We start from the raw sequence: 24,342 nt of genomic DNA, 5'->3' as shown, positions 1-24,342 counted from the left end.
GTCCACAGGGGATCATTCAGACCTTAGGAACGGACACATTTCCCTCTACGTGTGTTCTTCCCCACCAACTATAAAGGCAGCCCGTGACATGGGTCCACGTCAGCCTCACACAGGTTTACTCACCCATGCTGCCATTCTGCAGAGAAGGTGGAGCCCAAAAAGCAGGCTCTGGTTCTTGGCCTCCTCCTTAAGGGTCTAGGCAAGAAGCTCTGGCTCAGCTCTGCAGTCAAGGAGGGAATCTGACGGGGTTTATTACCCATTTGCTAGCTGACCTCTAACATCCAGCTTAGGCACAAAAGGATCTGCACACACACGTAGCAGCCATTTGCTAGAGGCGACTGTATCGTCACAAGATGGCAACAGCAACTGGAGTTGAACAAAAGCCTCCCACTGATTAACTTCGGACCAAGCCAGAGATAAGGAGGAAACTCTGAAGTTCATTGAGAAATGGGGAAGAAGGTCAGCTTCTTTCGCTTCTTCCTGATAAATTTGGAGTATGAGCTAAGAAAAGAAGCAGAGGGCAAAAGATAAAAAGAAAATTCAGGCGCCCTCCTATTAAGCCAAAACCCATGTAATAAACTACTAATGTATTTCCAGGGCCACTGTCCCTAATTTGACCTTGCAGCTCTGCTCAAAAATGTTAAGCCAACATTTCAGAGATGGGCGAAAGGGAGGAGGCATATATGTTAAAGAAAGAAAGAGCGGAGAAAGGGGGAGGGAAGGCAGAAGAATAAACAAGCTTTTGTGACAGCAGGAAGCTCTCTCTTAATTCTGAGATAATGAAACGCTTCTAACCAGGCCCAACTGCTGAATATTACAAGAGCCATCATCTCGTGTGGATTGCATGCAGCTTTATTTTCTACTCCCCTGCATGGACTGAATATGATTCACAGCACAGTCACAGGAAACAGTCATTACTATTTATTTGGAGCGAGATGAGTGACTGCTCTAAACAGCATCAACTGCACCTGCGATAGTGCAGAGAATTCTTTTTTATTAAGCACACCCATACCCTCTTTTTTCCCCTTCTTCAATATTCTCTTCACAAAGATCATTTTATTACAGTGCTGGCTGTGTAGTTCAAAAAGGGAAGAGGCAAATTTACAACAATCATCAGAGAAGATGCAGAAGCATGGCAGCAAATACCAGCTTCACCACTTTGTGTGCACAGAAACATCCACACACCGTGCACATGCCACACAAACAGAATGCATAGAAACAGGAAGAAATGATTCATAAAGTATAGCCAGTTAGAATGCAATTATAATACAACAGTATGCCCGGCTGTGGGCAAGCCTCCTTGGCCCCATTTTCTATTTTTTCTGTGGCTGGAACATGTCAGAACACCTTGAACTCACTCTGCTCCGGACAGCCCCCAAAAAACAGCTCATCCCCCTCAACCCCTAGAGCAGCTCCTCTGTTTTCTTTACAAGATACTGCTCCCAGTTTTGCTGCAGCGATTTATCTCTGGCTGCACAGAGAGGTGAGCAGCCTGCTCCCCAGCTTGCTGCTGCTCTTCCTCCTGCCGTACTTCAGCAGCCAATGCTCAAGCCTCCCTGGCCCCCAAAACCCTGCATCTATGAGGTGACGGAGCCTCAGCAAATTCCCTCCCCACCGTTGTTCACCCCTTCAGCGGTCTCAGCTGATGAAGGTGCGCTTTTAGACTGCTATTTTGAATTCAGTATACAGCCACAGAAAATTCAGAGCGCTCGAAGCACAGACCTCTCTCTCGTCTACAGTCTTTATTGCCCAAGTGCATGCACCTGATGTGCTTACAAAAGATGTCCTTGCTGGCAAAATGCTCTTAAAATGGCACAGCTCTGTTTTCTGTTGGTTTCAGGCCAGCAGTAAGGAGAAGCTAAGGCCATTTCATCCCTCTGCTGTAGGTATCAGTGTCTCAAGTACCTGCATCCTGTGATGCCATTAAAAGCTTCAGGAGATTAAAAGTGTGGATTTTTTTTGTTTGTCTAACAAAGTAAGGTACTTCACAGTATAATGGATTGCTCTTGAAAACTAATACCTCTAACAGCAGTGAACAGATGCACAGACTGGATTGTTTTTTCCACAGTGAACTTGGGTACTTATTTTTTGTAAATTATGCGCAGCCTGGAGCAAGCATGATTTCAGATCACAACACTTAGGGGAACATCCTATTTCTATATGGTCACTCTGATGGCATGCCTGACTGACACAAAGAAAGCTCCCTCACCAAGCAGGGAGTAGTTCAGAGCCAAGCACCCTCACGCACGAGGGGCCATGGTGAGACCAACAACACAAAAGAGAGCAAGAAGGAAGTACAGAGCGTGGAAGAGGGGACAGATAACGGATGGGAGAAAGCAAGGGCAATAACTTTGCGGTGACCTGTACTCCATTTACGTGTGGTAATCACCTGTATATCTGGCATCCAGATGCTAAAGCTATTGGCATAAACAAAAAGATGGTGGAAAACCAGAAAATTAATAGCGTTAATACATAAACCACTAAAAACTCTTTTGACTGGACTATAAGCTATTAACTTTCCTAAACACTGCATTGCATACTGTATGCTTTTCCCCATCTGTTTTTTTGAAAAAATCTCTGAATACTGCTTCTCCTATCACCACCTAGCAAAAGACTTATTACAAAACAACTTACTTCCCACCTGAGACGGGGTTGCACCCACCTTGGGTCTCAGCAACTGCAATTGCTGCACTGTGAGGAGAGCAGCACAACACCCTTCTCTACCGGGCTGAGAGCTCTGCTCCACCATCCACAGCAACAGACTTTGCCAACTAAGAAATAGGGACTCTCGTTTCATCGTTGCAAGAGTATGTAGAAAAGTGGAAGCACTCTTGTATCAGGCAGATGAGAAATATGTCATTCCCAGCATCAGGTCTTTTCCTGATTCTGAAGAGAACATCTTAAATCCCAAGGCAGGAGGACCATCAAAGGCAGCCCCGGTTACGGTATTGTTTGTTTTGCGATATAGGCACTAGCTGACTAGGACCTGATCCCAAACTATAATCCTTCAGCTTTGCCTTTGATAGCCATTAGTCAAGCAGTATCTAGGGAGAGATTCTCCTCCTGCTTACAGCACAGTAACCCCACAAGCTGGCTAGGTTATTCTGAATTTATACCCCCAGAACTGAGAAGCAGGTCTCCTATTTTATATTTTTGCAGCCGGAGGTAGCTGCGGTACAACACAGGAGCAGCCCCTCACAGACAGGAGTAGCACAAGGCCATGCATGCTCCCAGGGCCACATGGAGGGGAATTGGCTCTGACCTAGCCAGGGAAAGAGCTGCCCCACATCCTCAGTGATGGGGGCTTCCCAGGAGACAGGTCACAGCATGCTGAGGGCTCGAGCATCCATTGTATTTGCCACTGCTGTTGGAGCCTTCCCTCCTCAGCACCACCAGGGCAGTGCCTTCCCCACCAAATTATTTTAAGCAAAAGCCAGGGTTTGAGGCAGAAAGTGCCTCTCGACTTGTGGACTCTCAGCCTGTGAGTAGAGCGGGATCTGCAAAAGATTTGTGGGTTCCCTCCTGCCCCTGGTGTTTAAATGATTAATTAACAATTTCTAGAAAGCAATTCACAAAAGGAGAGAGGGCAGATTTTCTAAACTATCAGCTTGTAAATGGAGCAGAGCCGATTCTCTGGCAACTCTTCTAACAAGGTTTCTTTTTTCACAGTATTTGTTTTATGCTTTCTAAAGATCTGTCCCTAGTCTAAATCCCAGCAGGAGGAGATGCCAGTGGAGTTTAATTACATTCCACCTGTGGGGAACATTCAAGGAACAGGGGTCTGAAAAAACCCCACAAGTTGGTCTATATAAAAAAAAAAAAGAACAAGAAAAAAAATAGAGGAAAGAAGTAATCTGATTAAAGCAATGATATGAATGTGCTGTGTCTCCTAGCCATAGCTTTAAAACATTTTCTTCTTACACGTCTCAAGGCAACGAGCCAAATTCTCTGCTGAAGCAAACAGGGAATTTATGCCATCAATTTGCAACAAACATTCAGCATTCAGGCCTATGGCTTAAGTAAATAGTTATGAAAAGTGGCATTTTAAAAGGTTTTGGTGCTTTGATTTTTCTTTTTTTTTCTTTTTTTCTTTTCTATAAACTAGACATGCCATGTGCTGCGGTGAAAACCCTTGTGATTCAGTACAGGTTTTAGCTTAGACATGAAGTATTGTTAGTGTTTCAAGGGATTAAAACAGGCCCTGTGCTCTGCTGGCTGGAGCCCACGTGGCCCCAGGAGATGCTGGAGGCACACCTCACCTCAGCCAGGAGGGTGGGCAGGAGCTGAAGACATGCACAGTAAATGCAAAAAGGAGACACACCAATCTGCAGCCATGACATGGGAACCTGCTGCCCTCAGCACAAGTGTGAAGGAGACTGAAAGAAAACTGCAGGCAGCCTCCGCCAGGTATAATTCTTTAAATCTGGAAAACCCATCTAGCTGAAATATCTTTCTCTGCAGGAATCGGGCAAATGACTCTTGTGCGTTCAGCTGGGACACCTGAATGGTGGGATAGAGAGTGGAAAAAAATACTGCATTCAAAGCTGAGAGGGAAAACCAGGCTTTTTCACCATACCTTCTTCTGGTACTCCTAAATCAGCCACCTTGGTGTTGTACAACCGGCTGTGATGAGACTCAGTGCTCAGAGAGCCACTCCCACCGAGGGCTGCAAAGGGACGGTGAACGCCACTTCTCCACTGACTATCTGGAGTCAGTATTATGTCCTGCTATACACAACGGAGAGACTTTCCACCAAACAAGCACCGAAATATTTAATCATTTGAAACATTCAAGTGCGACAAAATTATCTATGAAACTAATTAAGAATCTTGAGATAATAAGCACTGATGACAAAATGTTCCACTCCAGTGCCTGCCATCAGGCAGTCAGGATTTATAATATCTGTCATTTATAAAACTTATACCCTGAAGGATCTCGGTGCACTTTCAGAATGTGTGCTTCTGCATCCAGATAGTCCTGCTCCCCAAGGTGACTCAGACTACTCACGCACACCCAGGGGTGTTCCCCGGTTTAGGGATGAGGGCTTCAGGTCGCAGCGGCAGAAGTGCAATATATATGACGTTGCAAGCAGAGAGGCTGGGAAGTGCCAGCTTTGATGTCTGTGGGGCCAGGTCCTGAGGTCTCACCCTACCCAGCTTTATCATGGAGACGCAGAAGAGCAGCCCATAGGAAGGTGAGCTGAGAGCACACAAAGCAGACGCAGGGAGGGAGAAGGTCGTGGATTTGCGGAAAAGCCACAGCGCCAGCATTTTATGCGCCGGGGTTTTTTCAGCAATTTAGGACAGGAAGTGAACCGGTGTCAGGCAAGCTACGCTGCAGATGGGTCTTTAAGCAGCCAACATGTAAATGGAGCTTGGCAAAGATACCACGCTAACAGCCCTCTTTTTTTTTTTTTTTTTTTGTGTGTGTGTGTGTGTGTGAGAAATGCCATTTTTAGGTACACTCAGAGAAATGTTGCCTTCTGCCTGCTAAGAGCAGGTGTACAGATGTCGACAGCAAGTTCAGGCGAGTGCCAGGTACTCGAGAGTTGTCACTGGGTATATAAGCTGCCTAACACCATCTCCAAGCTTTTGCAGGAAGCAGGTTGTATTTTTTGCTGAGGTTTCCAATGAACTGCTTCTCTAGCAGACCCTGTCTCTGGGCTCAACAGCTCCGCATAGCCTGATTTTTATTTCATCTTTGTTTCTAAGTTAAGCCGCCTGCACCAGGCCGACTCCTAAGTGAGGAATATGGTAGGTGTCCCTGACTCCCCAGCGTGGCTCCTGATGAGCTGCCCATGAGACAGGTACAGCTAATCTGAAACGACGCCTGGTAACTGCAACATCTAATTTCAGACTCAAGGCACCAATTTCCCAGTCAGTTTGTAGCTACACTGTGTTACCATAACGGGTTCTCTGCACAATTATCACAACACTTAGTAAGTTATTAATTTCCAAGCGAGCTAAGAAATGTTGTAAATTATTTTCATTTTAAAGAAAGCAGGCATATTCCCCTCTGGAAGAAACAAATAGCAACATTTCTCCCCCATATTTTGTTTATTATTAATGTTTTGCAAATCATATTATTCCATCATTAGTATTAAAATACCTTTACTTTAAAAAAAATGCAATAAACAGGCAAGAATTTAAAACCCCGGTGCGTGTGCCTTTGTGGCAATGGCATGCATCAGGCACAGGCAGTTTGAATATTTTATACTTCATAATTTTTTTCTTAAATAATTAACTAGCTGTAACTAGCGATTGTCCAGTCCTGCCAGTGCTGCAGGTTTAACTGCACATTACATCCCCAAGTGTTCCTTTGGTAGGTCTGCTTCTCCCCGCTCTGAATCCAGACAGAATTCATCCACAAGCCCTGCTGGATTTTTAACTTGGAGATCTGTTTCCTACCTTGCTCTGAAGAACAATGTAATTCCATTTCCTACAGCTTTACCTCCTGCAGCAGCCCTAAACAGCTCCAGTTAACATCTCCAGTGTTCAGTGGGTGGACCAGCATTCAGTCTACTATCTCTCAGCACAGTGGAGGAACCATCTAGCTCCAGCTGGTAATGTGGGCTCATTTGATTGTTTGCCTTTTGCAGTCCAGAAATGAAGAGGTTAAAATCACAGTTTGGTTTGATTACTACATTGCTGACAGAAGTGCAGAGCTGGACCAAGAGATGAGGTGTACTGCACCTGAATTGGATAATGCATTGACATTAATCCGTTTTCCCTCCTCGATGCCTTGAACAAGAAAGATCTCCCAAGAGCTTTTTTTTAAAAAATCTACTACCAAGAATGACCTGGTCTATAATTACCATCCCATAGCACAGTCAGTGCTGATGGATATACAAGCATATGCATAAAGATGCATATGAGGGCTTGGTAGCATTTGCCAATGCACTGCTTAGAATTTGCCTATCTGCCTGTGCACAGAAAGTGTCTTGTGGCCACCACATTTCTCTGCAAAGTCTGAGCGTTACTGGAATTAAAATTATTACTTCCTTAATCTGAAATGCTAAAAATATAAAAGACAGTATTCAGATTTCAATTCAGCTTCAGGCAACCATTCCAGCAATTAGTTTTGACTTTGTGGGAGTTAAGAGATCTTGTAACACTGTTTTCCTGCAAACCAAAACCTTGAGAACCCCCAACTTGAGAGCCTTCCCATCTAATTTCTCTTTGTGTATTTATAGAACTATAGAAGCAGGAAAACAATACATTGACAAAAAGATCTAACAACACTTAGAAACACTTAACTTCAGCAACAACTACAACACTTGAAACAAAGGCACACTGAGCAAAACCAGGTCTGAGAGATAAACCTGGTAAGATTTCACGCTGGTGGAGACTGCTTTTAGAACACTCTATTCAGTTCTAACACCCGCATTTTCCAAAGCACACTAAAAAACCATAGGTGAACCTCTGAAAACAGGTACACATACTGTCCAACTGTAAAAAATAAAATAAAATAAAAAATTAATTCATTTTAGGAACTTACAGGTTTAAGACAAGAAAACACTAACAGATGATATCACTGCAGTTTACAATTATAGTTGCACAATGAGGAAGAAATCCTTTTCCTATGCAAAGGGTCTTTTGTACAGCAATCCAAGAATGATGGAAGTTCAGGGGAATCTGAGGGCAGTAAATGGAAAGTGGAAACAAACCTGATCTTTATTTAGAAGAAGGATAATTAACAATGGGAAGAGATGAACCAATGTTGTGGTAAAGTCACTCCTACCAGAAAGGGTAGGGTAGAAGCCAGAGGTCTCCTTGCATCCCATTCCCAGCTATATTTATGCAGAATGACGGGACTGGTGGCGAGACAAATCCTCACAGCAGGAACAGGGATACATAGAATCAGAGCCCAATTCCAAAAGCTGACACATGTGGAAAAAAAATCACATTTGAATATTATGACCTGGATCTATCTGTGGTTTTTCTTGTAAAATCGGAGCTAGGAAGGAAAGCAGGATGTTCGCTTTGCACCAAGTCTCTCTGTCCTTGCATTGTTCTCAATTTAAGTGCACTGCTAAGGCTCCACTGATAATAAAAGATTGATTTAAAAGACCATTCTACAGCCTAACCAAACACTGAGCCTGGTTAATGTTACATATCATATCCTCTTGTCATTTACTGCTACTCTGCGTGTTTGCTGTACCTCTCACTCCCCCTCAGTACCAGCCCCAATTTACAGCAGAGCAGCTTGTCCTCTGGGGCCGAGTGTGCAACTGCAACCATAAGCCCAGCAGCCTCTTGATTATAAAAGCACAGCGCTAATCTCACTTCGGATCCAAACCAAAGCAACACCCTCTCAAGGCTTTGGGTCAAGTCCTTGCAGATTTCCTAAATGACAGGCATCTCTATGTCACTACTCTACAAGCTGAACTTAACCTCCACTAAGATCCAAAATTTAATCAAATTACCTGCATTCCTGTATCAATGTTCCTACTTCAGTCCAGCAGAGAATATAAAATAAGGTGGTGTGGACAAAAAAGAATTAAAAAATTGTTTTCATTCCATCTTTAACTTTTACAAGAAAATCTATTATGTTGCATGGGCTATACTTTCTATATCGCAGTACACAGCATGACAAAAGCATCCATGTTGTTCTCACTAATAAAGAAGGAAAACCTTTTAATGGAGCGTGTTGTATTATGTTTTGTCTTTTCTTTCTTTTATCATTGCCTGAATTACTGGTTTTGCTTTGTGCTCCTTGCCAGCAAGATGAGTATTGCTCCTTTCCTTTAAGTAACTGGCTTGTAAGAACACAAGATGCGTCTTTGGAGCCTGATTCTCAGTGGCACTAAGGTCCTGCTGCGGCAGCACAAACAGGCCTTACCACAGCTGCAAGCCCTTGTTTATATGTTAACAAGACAGTATCATGCAGGAAGGAAGTGGTGATAATACTGCCGCAGATGAAGTGTTAGGATGACATACACACACCTCGACAGTCCATTCCCATTGCAGGAGTGGGCAAAGAGGGCATAAATGCAAACTAAGAATCAGACTCTTGGTTTGCAGTTACCCTGTATACCGTTTGTAGGATTTATATGTTTAATTAACGCAAAAGGTGGAAGCTTCCACAATCCTCTGAAGGCAACACGTTAAAGACACTTTTGCCCAACATTTCTAGACCAGCAAAACTTGCAACAGTGGAACAAGGATAATTAATAAAAAAGCAAATTTTTTTTGCTTGTTCTTCTTGGAATCCTTCATTTTCAAAGTCAGAAATGACACTTTATGCCATCCAAATAAACAACTGGGAGGGTGTTTTTTAAAAAACAGATATACAATTTAAACATAATTAATTCTGTGAAGTCCTATGCCTTTGGTTGTACATAAGATTAGATTGCACAGTAACAAACTCATAAACTTGAAATTTATGGTTTAATGAATTTCACAGGAAATACCTCTTTTTTTTTCACCTGCAGAATATAGTGTGCTTTGAAGGGACTATTCAAAACACTGGTGAAAACACAATTTGCATTTCCATCCTTGCATAGCCTGACACGTGCACATCCTTTAATTTCTGTACACCACTAGACCTGTTGACTTCAGTGATTTGGATCTGTGATGAACATCACTGTATTTTCACTTTAAACCCATGGGGAAAACACCAGGACATTTTACAAAAGAATCCTTGTAGGATGTAAGTTAAACAGAACATGCCAATATTGTTTGATGCGTTTTTTTGTTTCGTATGCCAGAACTTTTAAATTCTCTGTGTCTCACCCTGCAAAAACAGGATTATTGATATTACAGGCCTTGTAGATACATTTAAGAAGTTAGCATTTATGTATCATTTGGGTGTTATCATATGAAAAGTGTTAAAATAACCTAAAATATTTAGAAAAGATACGGTATCTTGCTCCCCCCAGCAGAAGGCTGCTGTGCTGAAGTGGCAGCGTAACAAACCTAAAGAAAAGAGTTATTTGCCTGATAGTTACTGTTTGGGTTAAACATTGGTGAGACCTGTAGGTAAAGCAACCACTTGTCTCTCTGGGTAAACAGAAGAAACAGATAAGCTCTATGGCAGAATCACGTAAGGAGCATTACAGGCCCTGTGCAAAGTCGCACAGGCAACTGTCGCAAAGCAAAATGACGAGCAAGGTTATGTGCAAGGCGCCTGTAGGCAGAGTGGTTTCTTCTGGTAGTTCTCTGCGCAGACCCGTGTGTTCAGGAAAGAAGGAAAAGGATCAGAAAAGAAAAGCAAGGGAGGAAGCACCAGGCACCATCTCAGAAGTAAGGCAAACTCGGCTTGGTGAGGGACTGCCATCGTCCATGCTGTTCCACGGAGTTGTGAGCGCAGGAGCCACGTCCTGCTGCTCAGTTCCTGCTGGACTGGCCAGAAAGAGAGTTTGTACATTCCTTGTAAATAAGTAGGGTCACTTCAAAGACATTTGGATCCTAACTCTAAGCCAAACAACACAAAGGTCCCAGAATTCCAGCTGGCTACTCTGCTCAACACAGGTGATCAATGTAAACAGCCAAAAAATTATAATATGGCACAAAACCTGGCAAATGGTGGAATCTTTCTCAGTTTACAACGTGGCCACATCCACCGAGGTATGCCTTCCAGTACTGGAGCTCACACGTTCCTCTGGCAAGGGATCAAGCACTCCCAGTTTGCATCCAAATTGTGCATTTTATCTCACATTGAGCTTGCTCAGGCGACAGGCAGTATTTTAGGTAACAACCTACTACTTCTTGCTCCTTGTATCTCCATAGGAAATTGCTGGTAGTCATGACTTTCGTACTAAAGAAGGTATCAAACACATACAAATGTTTTAAAATAACAAGCCGTTGGAGGAAAAACCCACAACCTGTGACAGTGTCTGAAGACACACATGCAACTGGTGTCAAACTGTGCCACTTAAAAGCACTTCTGTGGCAACCACCTATGACAGCCCAGCCTTGCATATTTGTGAATTTCTCACAGGCATGGAATAAAATGCTTTTAAACATCACCTTATTCCCCTCTACTTCTCTCCCAGCAGGAATCTCTGCTGGCTGGTTTCTACCAGGCAGGCAGAGCAAGATCACTTTTTAAATAACAATTTCTCCCACTACTTGATTTCCTTGCCCCAAAGCCTGGAGATCTGAGCACTGCACCTGTAGGGCAAAGCCACATACGCTGGAGCAGGGATGTGACACCCTGGGCCACCCCTGGGGTCTGGCAGAAAGCCAGCTGTGGGATCCCCACGTACCACAGACTTTGGTGGTGAAATACAGGGAGTTTAAGTTAGTTTCTGACGCATCCATGACAAGGAAAGCTGCTTGTGAAGACGTAATCTTCAAGAGCGGAGGGCAACAGCACAGCGCTGGAGAAGTGCCATAATCTGACAAACGGCAAAGGGGTAGCTGGGCTCTTCTCCTTGGAAAAACAGTGGGAAAACTCACCTTTGAGTGAAGGGGCATTCATAGTGCTGGCAAACTGTGAAGTGGAATTCAAGTAAGCCCCTCACGACTGCTCCCCTGCCCCACCCTGCCCCTTATGCTGAAACATCAGAGCTATCTGCCGGCGGTGCTTAAATGCTTGTGTTTTTCACATCACAGAGGCAGGAGTTTTGGACCCCCTGATTCCAATACTTACATACCTTTGGAAATTAGCATAAACATCTCAGCTGGCTACCGATGTTATTAAGATGTGCCTCCACTTGGCAATTTTTCCTTTGAAACAAAGCAAAGGCTTTCATTTGTTAAGTGAAAAATCCCCGGTGGAAACCCCTCTCTCTTTCCCTCCCATTTCTGACCCCATATTGGGCACTTTAATCTAATTTTGGTTTGAGGTTTTAGAAGCTGAAGGCTGCTTCTGAAGATCACTGGGGGAAAAGAAATCACTGGGAGGAACACCACACTTTGAACTGAACGTCCCTGGCACAATGCATATTGGAAAAAGCGCTAAGAGCATTTCCCAATCAACATAGCCGTATTTTTCACACCCGGTTAGAAGAAATGGAAACCTGTGGTAAATAATGCTGCTTTGCACAAGTCCAATTACCCTAAATGATAAATAGCCTAATTATTTTGGCTCTAGAGTCTTTCCCAAGTTCTTTATCCTTTTCTTTGTAGTCACTGTCTGCAGAACAAGAGCATTTGACTGTTACTAATTAGCAAGAGAGAAAGATGCAAGACATTTAGTAAATTCACTTCCCTTTAAATCCATCTTACCGTTATTTTTTCCCATCACAGAAAAAAAAAGTAATAATTTATTTAAAAGCTGCTCTGCTGGAAGAAATTTTTTTCTCTATGACTACTCTATGATATTAAAACAGTCAGCTTTTGTTTTTTACATTCTCCGGAATACCAAAAGATTAAAGGCACAGCAAGGTTAGATTAACGCCTTGAAATTATCTGTAAGGTTCTCTACTTATCAGGCTATTAAATCTTCACTCCTGACTGCACAAAATCTTTGTCATATCATATCCTGAGTGCATATGAACTTGACGCATCTTGAAAACAAATTCCAAAAAGCAAGAGCTCTTAAAAGTGTTTTGCTCCAGCTCACAATACAATGACTTTCTGACATCTTGTTACCTCCTTGTTCCTTCATTCAGATCAACAACAGCAGCAAGGCTCTGTGGATAATTGCTCAACATTCTGAACTTTTTCACTTCTTCTCAATTTTCTCCTTTAAATTTGAAGTGCAACTAGGAATATTGAGAACTATATTAAAGTTTATTTAAAATCTCTATTGTACCAGAAAGCCAAGATAATTTTAACACATCCCTTCTTTTATACCTGAGGGTGGGGTGTGTTAAGCATAAAAATGTAAATAAATCAATAATAAAAGCATTACATATTTTTTTCTCCCACTTATTAACAGAAACTTTTCTGAAATTCAGATTTTGATTAAAATGCATGTAAAAACAAGATGGTTTACCTATAAAATAATACGATTATTTTGTTGAATTTTGAAAGCATAGTTTTCATACAGGTGGAAAGTATTTAGTCAACAGTAATAAGGAATGAATTCCTTTGCTTGCACAACATGCCCTAATGCGTTATGCCTCGAGTGGCAGCCAGGAAGGATAATTCCTAGCACTGAGAAAGTGATCAAGTTTTCAGTCTCGTTACATCCGAGACCTGACTAAGGAAACTGCAGAATTTGGTATCAGTTATTAAATGAGTCTTCATTCAAGCACCTATTTACCCATTCAGTGTTGGCTGGAAACCAACAGTGCAGTCCATACAAGCTACTGGTGTTTCTAGTGTATAAAAGTTCTCCGTCTCCCCCATCTGAGGCCCCAAATGCCTATCTCAGCAGCTGCTACAGTGGTGAAATGCCACTACTGACCAGCCCACTTCCATAGAAAGCATTTTTGGTGCACTGACCAAAACATTCAAAATGTGACTTGTTACACTGAGATACAAGTTTTTCGGTTCCTTTAAAGATTTGATTTTGGAAAAGACCTGCAACCTGTCTTTTGAAAACCAGACATCAAATGAGTTGGTAATACTAGTGAAAAATTGGTATCATCTAGTTCTCTGAGACAATGCAATCTCTATTAACTGGTGTGAAATGGAACAGTCCTCAAATAGCACGCGTTTCCTACTTTTCTTTATGTTTTCCTGACTACTCCCTCTGCACCAGTCTTGCTATCTGGTTAAGTAAGGAAATGTTCACTCCTGTCACTGGAAGACCATTACATTTCTAGAGCAAGGGCACACCCAGAAATATCACTTTTTCTTTCCTTCCATATTAAAAGGGAAGCATAAGACTAAGCAGGACAAACAATACAAAAGCCATCTCATGCTGATTAAAAGTAGCACACAAACACATTGTTAGAAATGGAAATTATTTAAATACATATGTGCTGCCAGGGTGATAGAGAAGGGGAAAAAAAGGAGGGGGGGGGGCAGGGAGGAGGTCACAAGAAGTTCATTCTACCAAGAACTGCTTTACATAATCATGAAATGCAAACTAGTTTCCATTCCTTCTGGCACAGGCTCATTCAGCCTTCACTTTGAATGCTTATTGACAAATAAATGGACTGGTTACTTCCTATTAATGCTACCTAATTTACGTACATACCTGGAGGAAAAATTCCATTTTGACCTCACATTCATACAAGCTAAGATCATTTTTTAGCTATGAATACGCTGAATACAAGTTTAATTTCTTCTTAGTTGCTGCTGGGGATTTGCTGTTTCTTAACAAATTAAGCATGTGTTCTCCTCAGCTCAGCTTTCGCACCTTATGCATATAATATGTGCAATTCAGGAATCTGTGTTGAAATTTTAGATGAAAGACTTTCTTTTCTTCAGCTGTGATTCATTTTCTCCCTCCTCCTCTCTCTCATATGCAGGCATGTGTGCACACAGGCAAGTGACTTGTTAGTTGTTTTTGTTTTATGAGCGGTTCCTGAACACTTCTTTTCTTCCTCTGCCCATGAAAAGTCCTTACCAAGAAAATAATACCTGTTTTCACAAATATCAAGAGTTGCTGCTGTCCTGACCTGGTAAAGTGCTATTAAGACAATAATTTATCTTGAAAGCATTTCAGAAGTAGACAGGTCAGTGGAGATCCCCACAGCAGATGATGATGCCAGGGCTGGACCCATGTCTTCATCCCCCAAAGAATCTGCCTGTCAGTCTGAGGACATGGAGGGATTTCATTCCAAATGGATGCTAAATAACATAGAGCTTGAAAATGCTTCTTTGTTTAGTTTAGTGCTTAATACTCCCCAGGAGAAAAGTTCCTGCCCAATGAATGTGATTGGCTGCTAACACTGAGACACAGTGTGGGGTCCTGACACAGATGTCCAAGGCCACCCTCTCTCATTTGTAAGTTTTTTCAGGGCCAGATGGTTTGGTTTCTCTGATTTCTTGCATCTGAGGTTGTGCCCATGGTTGGCTGTCCTCCCTTTCATTGTTAGATATTTTATTTCCAATTCAGCAGCACATACCTTATAGAAAAACTTTTGGTGCTTAACTTCCATGAAAAAAAAAAAAAAACAATATATGTGTTAGTACAATACTTTTCTGGACTTGACTCCTACTTCACACAGAAAAATTCCTGAGTGCTAGTCAGCCTGTCATCCAAAGATCAGGTACTTACACCTGTGAAGGACATCCCCATTCCTGAGAAGTCATGCCACGTGTACCGCTATCTCTGCCATATGCAACTCCTCTGGCTAGACTGGTAAGCGTATGTCACTCCAAAAGTCATGGGGGTGGTGTCATTTACTGTGGTTTGAGGTTATCTCCTTACTCACTTCTGCAAGGTTCAACTGCCCAGTGCAAAATTTGATCTACCAATTCTACCCGGAACTATGCTCCACCCTGCAAATAATGTTCCCTATCTGTAGCTAAAAAAGTTAACACATACTGGTAGTTAGTACTGATTAAACATTGATATTGGTGTGAATCTGGTTTTCTCTGTCCCCAGGGGAAGCATGTTGATAGCCATATAATGTCCAGAGTGGTACACAGGAGCAGTTAGTATATGAATCCTGAAGAAAACTGTAACCAGTTTCTTATTTGGCAGTGACCTTTTTCCTTAGATTAAAAGCAAATATGCTCTTTCTTCCATAAAAGCCTCAGATGGAGGGGAAGAATAGAAAGATGGGGAAGATGCATCCTTCCCTTTACTCCGTCTTTAAACAAACCTGTCTAATCACATTTAAAGTACTGTATTATTTAGCATCTTCACCATTAAATGTTCCATGTCACTAGAAAAATTTATTCTTTAACATGAACCCTGTAGCAGCGATAGCGGGCCAATTATTACAAGGATGGCAAAATACCAGGAAAATGCAGGAGTGAAAATGAGTATCTGCCTAGCATACATTACCTGAGACTCAGTTTTGCTCAAGAACAGCAATAAGACAGAGTCACTGAGCAACATGTGACATTGCAAGCAGAAGATAAATTAGGCTTCATGGGCGAGAGACTGATAATCTTGAATTGAACAAATGGAAAAATAAAAGGTGTTTGGGTTTTGGGGGTGCTTTTTTGTTGGTGTGTGGGGTTTTTTGGTTTGTTTTTTAGGGTTTTGTTTTGTTTTTTTACTTTGGTGAAGAGGGGTAAATTAACCCTGCAATGTCAAGAACAACAACAAAATGCTCCTTGAAAATATAAGCATACTAATCATCTCAACAACACCTCATTCCAGGTCACATAGAACCACCAGTTCTCAGCTGTTGAAAGGATTTCCCCAGGAAAGAAATAAGTTTTTTTTCATTTGGTAGGGTTCTTGGAAAAGCCAAGGAAGGGAGACAATGCCAAGATACCACTGAGATTTAAAACACTGATTTTGTTCCTATAAGCTAACAGTAGTCTTTTCAAAAAAACAAAGCCAAAACATTCCTAAAAGACACCCTGGCCTCAACTCTTACCATATTATAAATAACCTGACTCTCCAGGAAGTGCTTTGCCTTTTTAAGAGGTACCTGTGGAGAGCAGAGACCTGTAGATACAGTGTAATAACTACAAATACATGGTAAGCAAAAGGAATTGCCCTCCTGTGGCTCCTGGTCGGTCACACTCTTCCTGCTCATCCATGCTTCCGCCAAAGGATGACTGTGGCTGCCTACAAACCACTGCCTCCATAAAGCTGGAACATGCAACAGGGATCTTCTAAAAAGGCCTCCAGGACAACTTCTCTGGCTGGTGCTGTGAGAGTGCCTGGTACAGAGGGCAACCTTGCAAAGAGACCTGCTAAGGCTTGCACAGTGGGCAAACTGAGCCCAAGCTTTCCCCCCTAGGTGCTTTCCCTCAGCGTTTGAGTCCAGGAACAGGCTTGTGGTAAAGCAGGTGAACACGAGGTGGGCTTGAGCTCAAGGGATTTCTCATGCTACCTTTCCTTATACAGCAGAGACACAAGTCAGTAAAGACACCAAAGGGCAGAGTTTCGGAAGTCCTTAAGTGGTTGAAAGTTAGGAAAAGTTAGGAACCAAAAAAAACTTCTGCTGAAGAAAAGTGACTTTGGGTCTCTTGAGTCCAAAGCCTGCATTCAAATCAGTAGAGTCTAGATACTGAGAAGGGTAGAAATGCAGCGAAAGGCTTGTTGTCTTCTCCTAACCTACCAATCTTCAACCTGTATGTACAGAAGCACCATGAGACAAAGATAGTGAACTGATTTCAGACACTGCAATTGTATGAAGAACTACAAAAACATAACCTAACAGTGTTTGGTCTTCACATGTTTAAAAGCATCTTTTCCTTTGTTACACAACATAATTATTTGCTGACAACTGACACACATGAATGATGTGAGGCTCTGCAACATCTTCTTAAACAAATAAAGAAATCAAAGAGGGCCATTTCCTTCAGCAGAATAACAGCAACACCCTACAATGTTGCTTGTGCTTACTGGTTTTGTACGCTTTGTGTGTGTATGGGTCTGCCTGTGTAACAGCACTCTCTTCTGCAGACTTTCTTCTGCAAACTATTTAGAATTCAGCCTCCACCATCAGCAATATTTGCTTAGTGAAGCTAAGTCTCTGTAGTTGCAAGCTTCTGACAGCATAGTGCCTTTAGATACTGCATGAAAGGGACCAAACTCATGCAAATTCTTGTGGTAATTCCCTGACAGTGCCATCTCTTTGACTTTCACCTCTCACTAATACTCAGAGAAAGCAGCCTGTGCTACCAAGGAGATTCTCTGCGTAAACAGCTTAAAAATCTAAAGTACTCAATCAGGCACAGAGACACCATAAAAATGGTCCTACCTCTCACTACTCTCTGGGAATTTTATGAGAAGGGACAATTTTGAAATGTCCAAAATCTCTTTACAATAAGACATCTCCATTACACTGCAGAGACATTACTGAAGGAACTCTTCAATGCAAAGAACAGAATCTAAGTCAGTGTGAAATACCGTGCCTGCACTCAAGTCAATGATGGTGTGCCAAGTTACCCCAGATGAGCAACTGCCACACCCAGTATGTTTGATAAATTACAGCACCAAGGTCATAAATCATAAGAGAGGAGCTTATGTATCAGTCCAGTTCAGCCTAGCCTGTTCACAACTGACCACACACAGCAGTTAAAATGGAATGAAACCGTACCTTTTAATAAATGAAACTATGGATTGCAATGACCTTGGGCTGGCATCATTCAAAACTATTGACAGGAAGGAATACGGTCAAAACGTCGTCTGGTCAACATTTTCAATTAGACATACTGAAAATATTCCTAGGCCCTAGAGCGAGCAATAGAAAAGCAAATATTTATGGGAACCGGAAGATTTCTTTCCATAAAGAAAAACCTCCAAAACTCCATTTAAATAGTGAGAGAATATGGCAGGACTTTGAAGTTTCTTTAAACTTTATGGGCTCTAGCTAGTGGTGAAAAAGTGGGTAAATCACACCAGCCCTGAACAGTTACACTAGTGCTTTGTGTGGATAAGAAATTGGATGGAGTAGAGACATGCTGGGGCTTATCCTGTTCTTCAAAACCTCTCCACACTGATGTGTCTAAGTATCATATCAAGCAGTGATAAATAAGAGCTGTAAGCAGCATTTTAAAAATAGAATGGAAAACTCAGTTGGTCTTGCAGAGTCTTTAATGAATGTTTTACAGTAATAAGTGCCCTTTCATCTATTTACTTTTATTTACTGCTCCTGACTCTTGTGCTTTCCTTCACCTTTGACAGGGGTCTTGAAAGCATTCCTAGGGATCAGCAATGAGGAGGAGAGAGTTGCTGCTCTGTCCTTCACCAGACCTCTTCTGGCCAGCACAGAGCCCTTGCACCTTGCCTATCAGTGCAGCAACATGTCTCAGGTTCTCAAACTAGCACGAGGCCTTTAATGCAACTTTTTTCTTGTGGTAATCTTTTAGTAATGAGACGTTTATGTAGACACAAGCTAAAAAACAAAACTTGTAAGTACCAAGTCTTCCCATTTCTTAATGCAAGACACAGTTGTCTATAACTGAGAACGTGCAGTAAATTATTCCTGAAGCTGAGATTAGAATTCAGGGTGCTTCTTGCTCCAGATTTCTATATGCTTGGCACCTTCAAGAGTGCATTTCATTATTACATGGAGGCAGATCCCTTCATTTTTATACCTCTTTTGTTCCCCTTAGCTGACACAAAGCATACTTCTTTCCCTCCCTCAAGAAAACCACCTCATTTCAGTGGTTTAACCTGATCTGTTTACTTTGCAACAGATCATGAGCACATACATAGCCACTTACCACATTTTACCTAAGGGCAACAAATAACTTCTTCTGAGAAGTTAACTTGCTCACTTATGTTTTTGCAATCTGTTTTGTGCCACTACTCCTCCTGCCTAAAACTGTGCAGTTCAGTAAAACAACAACAAAACGTAATTTATAATTGTGAATGACTCAGGCTTGAGAAGAAGGAGAAGGGAACGAGGGAGACAGACATTAATATGTTAAAATTGGAAGAGAGGTAAAAAAGAGAGACCTCATATTAAGGGGATCCCCAGTGTGGAAGATGCAGCAATTTTTCAAGCCCTAAGTGCTGTGGCTTGGGACAAAACACGCAGAGCAGCTCATCTGCCCTGAACAAATGTGTGCTGCAGTCTTGCTATGCTTTTGCTAAGCACACACAAATAAGTAACAATCAACTTGCTCTTACAACAAAATAATCAGCCAGAAGTGCAAGAACTGTTCATAAATACATATCTTCTGAAAGGCTCTTTAACAGCACAAAAGGACAGTTTTTGAGTGAAAAGCAGAGGGTGAAGACCATGGTTGTATTCCTTCTCACCTGGTTAATGTGGATAAAAACATCTCTCTCACAAGTGTAGAGCCTCTAACAGTTTAGGGATGGTTAACCACAAACCCTATAAAAATAAGCTGGTTTTGAAATAACAACCTTTTTTTCCCCCCTCTGTCCTCTTTTACTGGTATATACCAGGCTAGCTGCTCAACCGATGCGTATCACCATACCTGTACTAACACAAAACATGTTGTGCCAGTTTATAACCTTCTGAAGGTCTGACCCTTCTCTGTTGTTCTGGAAACAGATCTGTGGTCTCTGCAGAAACTAATATTCTTTTACACACAAACAGGTGTAGGCGTCCTGCCCCCACTAGCTCATATTTAACTCTGTTTTCATCTTGTTTATTTTGTCATCACAGTATCAAAGGAAGCTGCACACCCAGCAGCAAGCTTGTAGCAAATAGGTGCATCAAATTTTCAGTGAATGGCCCTTCACAGGGCACATACGACACCCCTAAGGGATTCATGGCTAGAGCTGGGTCAGCGGCTTTACAATTCAGTGCATTTGTTAAAGGAATTGTACTCAAACTTGTGTTTCCCAGTGCAGCTGGAGCAGATACAGGCATTTACAGGTGGAATGGGAAGATGCAGTGTGGTGGCAGTGGTCGCCACTCAGTACCCTCTCTCTCCTTCCTCGGAGACAATGAAAAGCTGTGCACTCACTTTCCCTACAACCCAAAGATCCAGACAGAGGTGAGGAGGGCAATAACCTGTGTTGTCCTGCCCTCTACAATAACCGAAGAGAGAGGTTTCTCCTGCTTGCCAGCCTCTAAAATGGGCTGGGTGCCTCTTCTCACTTTCAGGGAAAGATACATCATCAAGCCTCCACATGGAGCTATCATCCAAGAGAAGACCTAAAAAGTCCTTTAGTGAACAGATGAGGAAGGTCCTGGAGGTAAAACAAAAAAGGTTAGAGCCTGTGACTCGCTCCAGGCACTGTTTTCTGAGGACGCTTGCCTGGAAGTGCCATTTCTACAGCGTATTCAGGCAGCGTGGTGGAGGGAGGCAGAGACATCTCCCAAGACAGCTCTGAGACAAACTTGGCTGGACACAACATAGCAGTACAACACAGTCACACCTGCCCCTCCTCTGGGCTCCTGACTCCCAGCACAGCATTGGGGCTAGACCATTTCCAGCACCTAACCTCATATTTCTGCACCACGCCACAGCAGCTTGCACCAAGGGATCTCTAACACAGCAGTGCCTTGGCTTTCTCCCTCCCCTTTACGTTGTCCCATTCTGCTAAGGTACCCACTGTGCAAGCAGGACAGATGAATATCAGAGTAAACTCAGGGGCATCCTCAAGTAGAGCACCCAGAGCCACCAAAATACTGCTGTACTCCCAGATCGACCGACCTTGCTCTCCTTACTGGCTATCACAAGGTCACTGTGCTTTGAGTTTTTGGCTGGTGTGCCAAAAAATCTGGAGCTGTGCCTGTCACTTATAGCACCCCTTTCTCAGATGGGTCTCACATGTCTTTATAAACTTTAGTAAATTGAGTGTATAAATCACTCTGTCTACCACCAAAGTACAGCCATCTCTGGGATGATACACAGGAGCTGCTGTAAAATCAGACCACAGCTTTACACCACAGATTAGGGCAATAAAACATGCTGCATGAGGCAACTGAAGTGTTTGGAGGAAGGAAGGGGGACATGGTGGAGAGCATTTTGTAGTTATAATTACCTGAGTATAAATTTGGCTGAAGGGGGTACTGTGTTTAACACTTGCGTATCTGCAAATCAAAGCAGTCTTGCACCACCTGTCAAAACAACCTGACTGTACCATTCTCCATGTTTTGGCCTTCTAAAGCCCTTCCTTTCTGAAAATTGCAAAGCACCTTGAGCAAAGCTGATGTGCTGAGTACAAGCAACAACCTAATCAAATTTCTTAGCAACTGACTTGATAACTAACTGTGAGCCTGTAGCTGCTATGCCCGCTCCCTTCCTCTCCCTTGCATGACAACTGAACATAGCATCTATATATACCCTGTTTTAAAATAGCTTCTGCTCCCGTAACTTGCAAACTGTTTGCATAGATCTTACTTTCTAGGCTAAAAGTAGTTAATTGCAGGCACTAAGGGGACTGAACTGCTGCACCCTTTTCCTTATTCTGGGACGGGCTCCTTGAGCAGTGCAATGCCCCCCCACCCCCCAATCATGAAATGTTTATAATAGGAAATCTTTTTAAGGATGGGGCTGCACAGATTATATCTATGAATTTCCTGGTATCAAGGACACCAGATGAATAGTTATACTTCCCTCCCTCTTCTTCTTGGCCATACAGCCATATATGCATCATCTAAAGCTAAACCTGAAAACTAGTAAAGTATGAGGAAGAGATCTGAATGCTTCTTCCAATCAATATATGACGTGGGACCGCATGGTTTGGGATGAGGCACCACACAGACTGTGTACAGTGCTGACCTGCAAAGATCATGCATTTCATTTGAGTCCCACATCTCTACACCAAGTTTTGACTTCTCTGCCACGAGCGTCCCTAGTTCCAGAACCTCCCCTAGATACTGCAAAAGCTAAAATTATTAGCAAAATATTCGTGTTAGAGAACCGAGAGAGTCAAGCATTATGTGTTTGAATTGGATTGTTATTGAAATATTGATATTAGTGAGTGACACCTCAGACAGACCATACACAACACAGGGTCCATTTAGTTCTCTAGCTTGGACCTGGAGTACACTCACATGCAAGTCTCTTACACTGGTTCACACTGCAGTCGTGAACCGCAAAGCGAGAGCTCCTTTAACTGGAACTAAACCAGAAGATTGGTCCAACTGCTAAGGGGAATTTGGTACACAGGACCAGACTCAGACTAACCCAAAATAAACTCCTGAAGTGCGTACAGTGTGCACCCAACAGTTCCCACTACCAACTGTGCTAGATCATGAATCTGTGTCTCCAAGACCACACCTCTTGCTAACTTAGACACAGCCATAAACGTGATCTCCCTATGTGAAATGTCCGTAAGGGACTGGCCAGTTAATGACTGCTTGCAGTCAGCTTCCTATGCACTTACATGGAGAAGTTTATTGATTCATATCCCCATCTACAGACAGATGTGAATGGCATCACGTACCTATCATACTGGATACCTCTCCCAGCAGTTTTGCTTTGGTTTCTTAGGCTGTCAGTTTTCAGGAACTGGCGAGGAGATGAACCGTATTTTCCTTGGGGCTGCATAATAGGAGTTTCTATGTGCAATTCGGCCACTGATATTAACAGTAACTGCACATACTGCAGGCCAAGTTGCACCTTCACACCTTCACAAGTCTTAAGGAAGTCAATTGAACTAACCAGACACAAGGGCATAATAAGGTCTGCTGTATTTGCATGAAACAAGTAAATACGTTCCAGCTGGAGTGTTGTAGACTTAATAACCTAAGAATATAACCCGAGCCCTATAGGTTAGGACACAACACATCAACGGTTCCATTGTATTGACTTAACTCACACCAGAGGTACGAAGCATGCACCAAGAAAAAGTCCTGTGGATCAAATTGCGCAGTCCTAACCTCCGCTGCTGTCATCCATCTGCACCCTCAGAGCAAAACCAATCTTAGACAGAGAATCACCATGCTCAGAACCTCATCATGCAAGAGAAAAGACCACATTTCCCATGTACCCAAATCCTGACTTCTATGTTTGCACAAGCAAAAGGAGGGAAATAGTAGCTTTTGAATGGGGACACTTTGCATAATCAAGAATTTTCTTTTACCAGCAAAGCAGAAAATTATACAACTCTTTTCTTGTTCTGTAAGTACAACACAGAGGATGGAATGCATAAAAAGCATGAAACTCCCCAAACTCTATAGTTAGGACTTTCAACATGCAAATCCAGCAGCTAAAAAACTGCAAGAGAGCCATGCCTAGTGTCATTTTATTCCTGTTAGCTTCATGATCCACTATAAAAGTGTTCATGAAAGAAAAAGACCCTCAATCTGAATTATTGTAACTAACAAGTAGTGCAGAGCATGTAGGGTGGAAGAACGACTGCTGCATGGTCTGCTAGATACACCAAATATTGTCAATGGTTATCCAGGAAACATAAATGCCCTTGGTAAATACAGATAGTGAAGAAGTAGGAATTTGAACACAGCATAAGAGAGTTAGATACTGTGATTTGTTTTGGTTTTTTTTAAAGCACACGTATATTCTGCTGCTGAAGAAAAAAAAAAAATAGAAGTATGAACATCTAAAGCAAAGCTTTGCAGTTTGTGGTTTGTAAGAACACTGTTTATGTTCTTACCAAGATCAGTAAATAAAATTGACCACAAAACCAAAAAAAAGTATCAGGACAAGAGATAAAAAAAGAAAAGTTTTGGTTTAGAGTCTGGCAACAGCTGGTTTATTTCAGTAATGTAAAATATTTCGTAAAGGGTAAGCTTTCACCGTGACACAAAGTTTCTGAGCCATCTCTTCAGTTGCTGTAAAGTGACATTATTTAACAGTTTCAAAAAACCCTACCTCAAATAGATTAATCTTGTTTTTTTGCTGAAAATATTAATAAAATGTTAGTATATGAACACATAACAGAGGCAAATAGGGGTCATGCAGGTGCCACAGTGGCACGACAACATTCACATTGCCTTGTTCCTTGCATGAAGCTTCACATCAGCACATTGTA

The 24,342-nt window shown here is 42.3% G+C and overlaps 1 protein-coding gene and 1 long non-coding RNA gene across 5 annotated transcripts in view; both read right to left on the bottom strand.

Moving 5' to 3' along the window:
- Window positions 1-24,341, bottom strand: part of LOC308066380 — a 47,815-nt gene extending 23,474 nt beyond the window's left edge. The window contains exon 1 of the long non-coding RNA XR_013929142.1: window positions 124-24,341. This is a non-coding gene — a long non-coding RNA (uncharacterized lncRNA). The remainder of the gene's footprint in view (window positions 1-123) is intronic.
- Window positions 1-24,342, bottom strand: part of TBXAS1 (thromboxane A synthase 1) — a 231,251-nt gene that overhangs the window by 44,255 nt on the left and 162,654 nt on the right. The gene's annotated exons all lie outside the window — the stretch shown is intronic.

This window comes from Falco punctatus (assembly GCF_963210335.1).
Source record: "Falco punctatus genome assembly, chromosome: 6".
In the NCBI taxonomy this organism is placed as follows: Eukaryota; Metazoa; Chordata; class Aves; order Falconiformes; family Falconidae; genus Falco; species Falco punctatus.
Note: the sequence above shows the minus strand (reverse complement) of the source record. Positions and strands in the feature narration are given on the sequence as shown.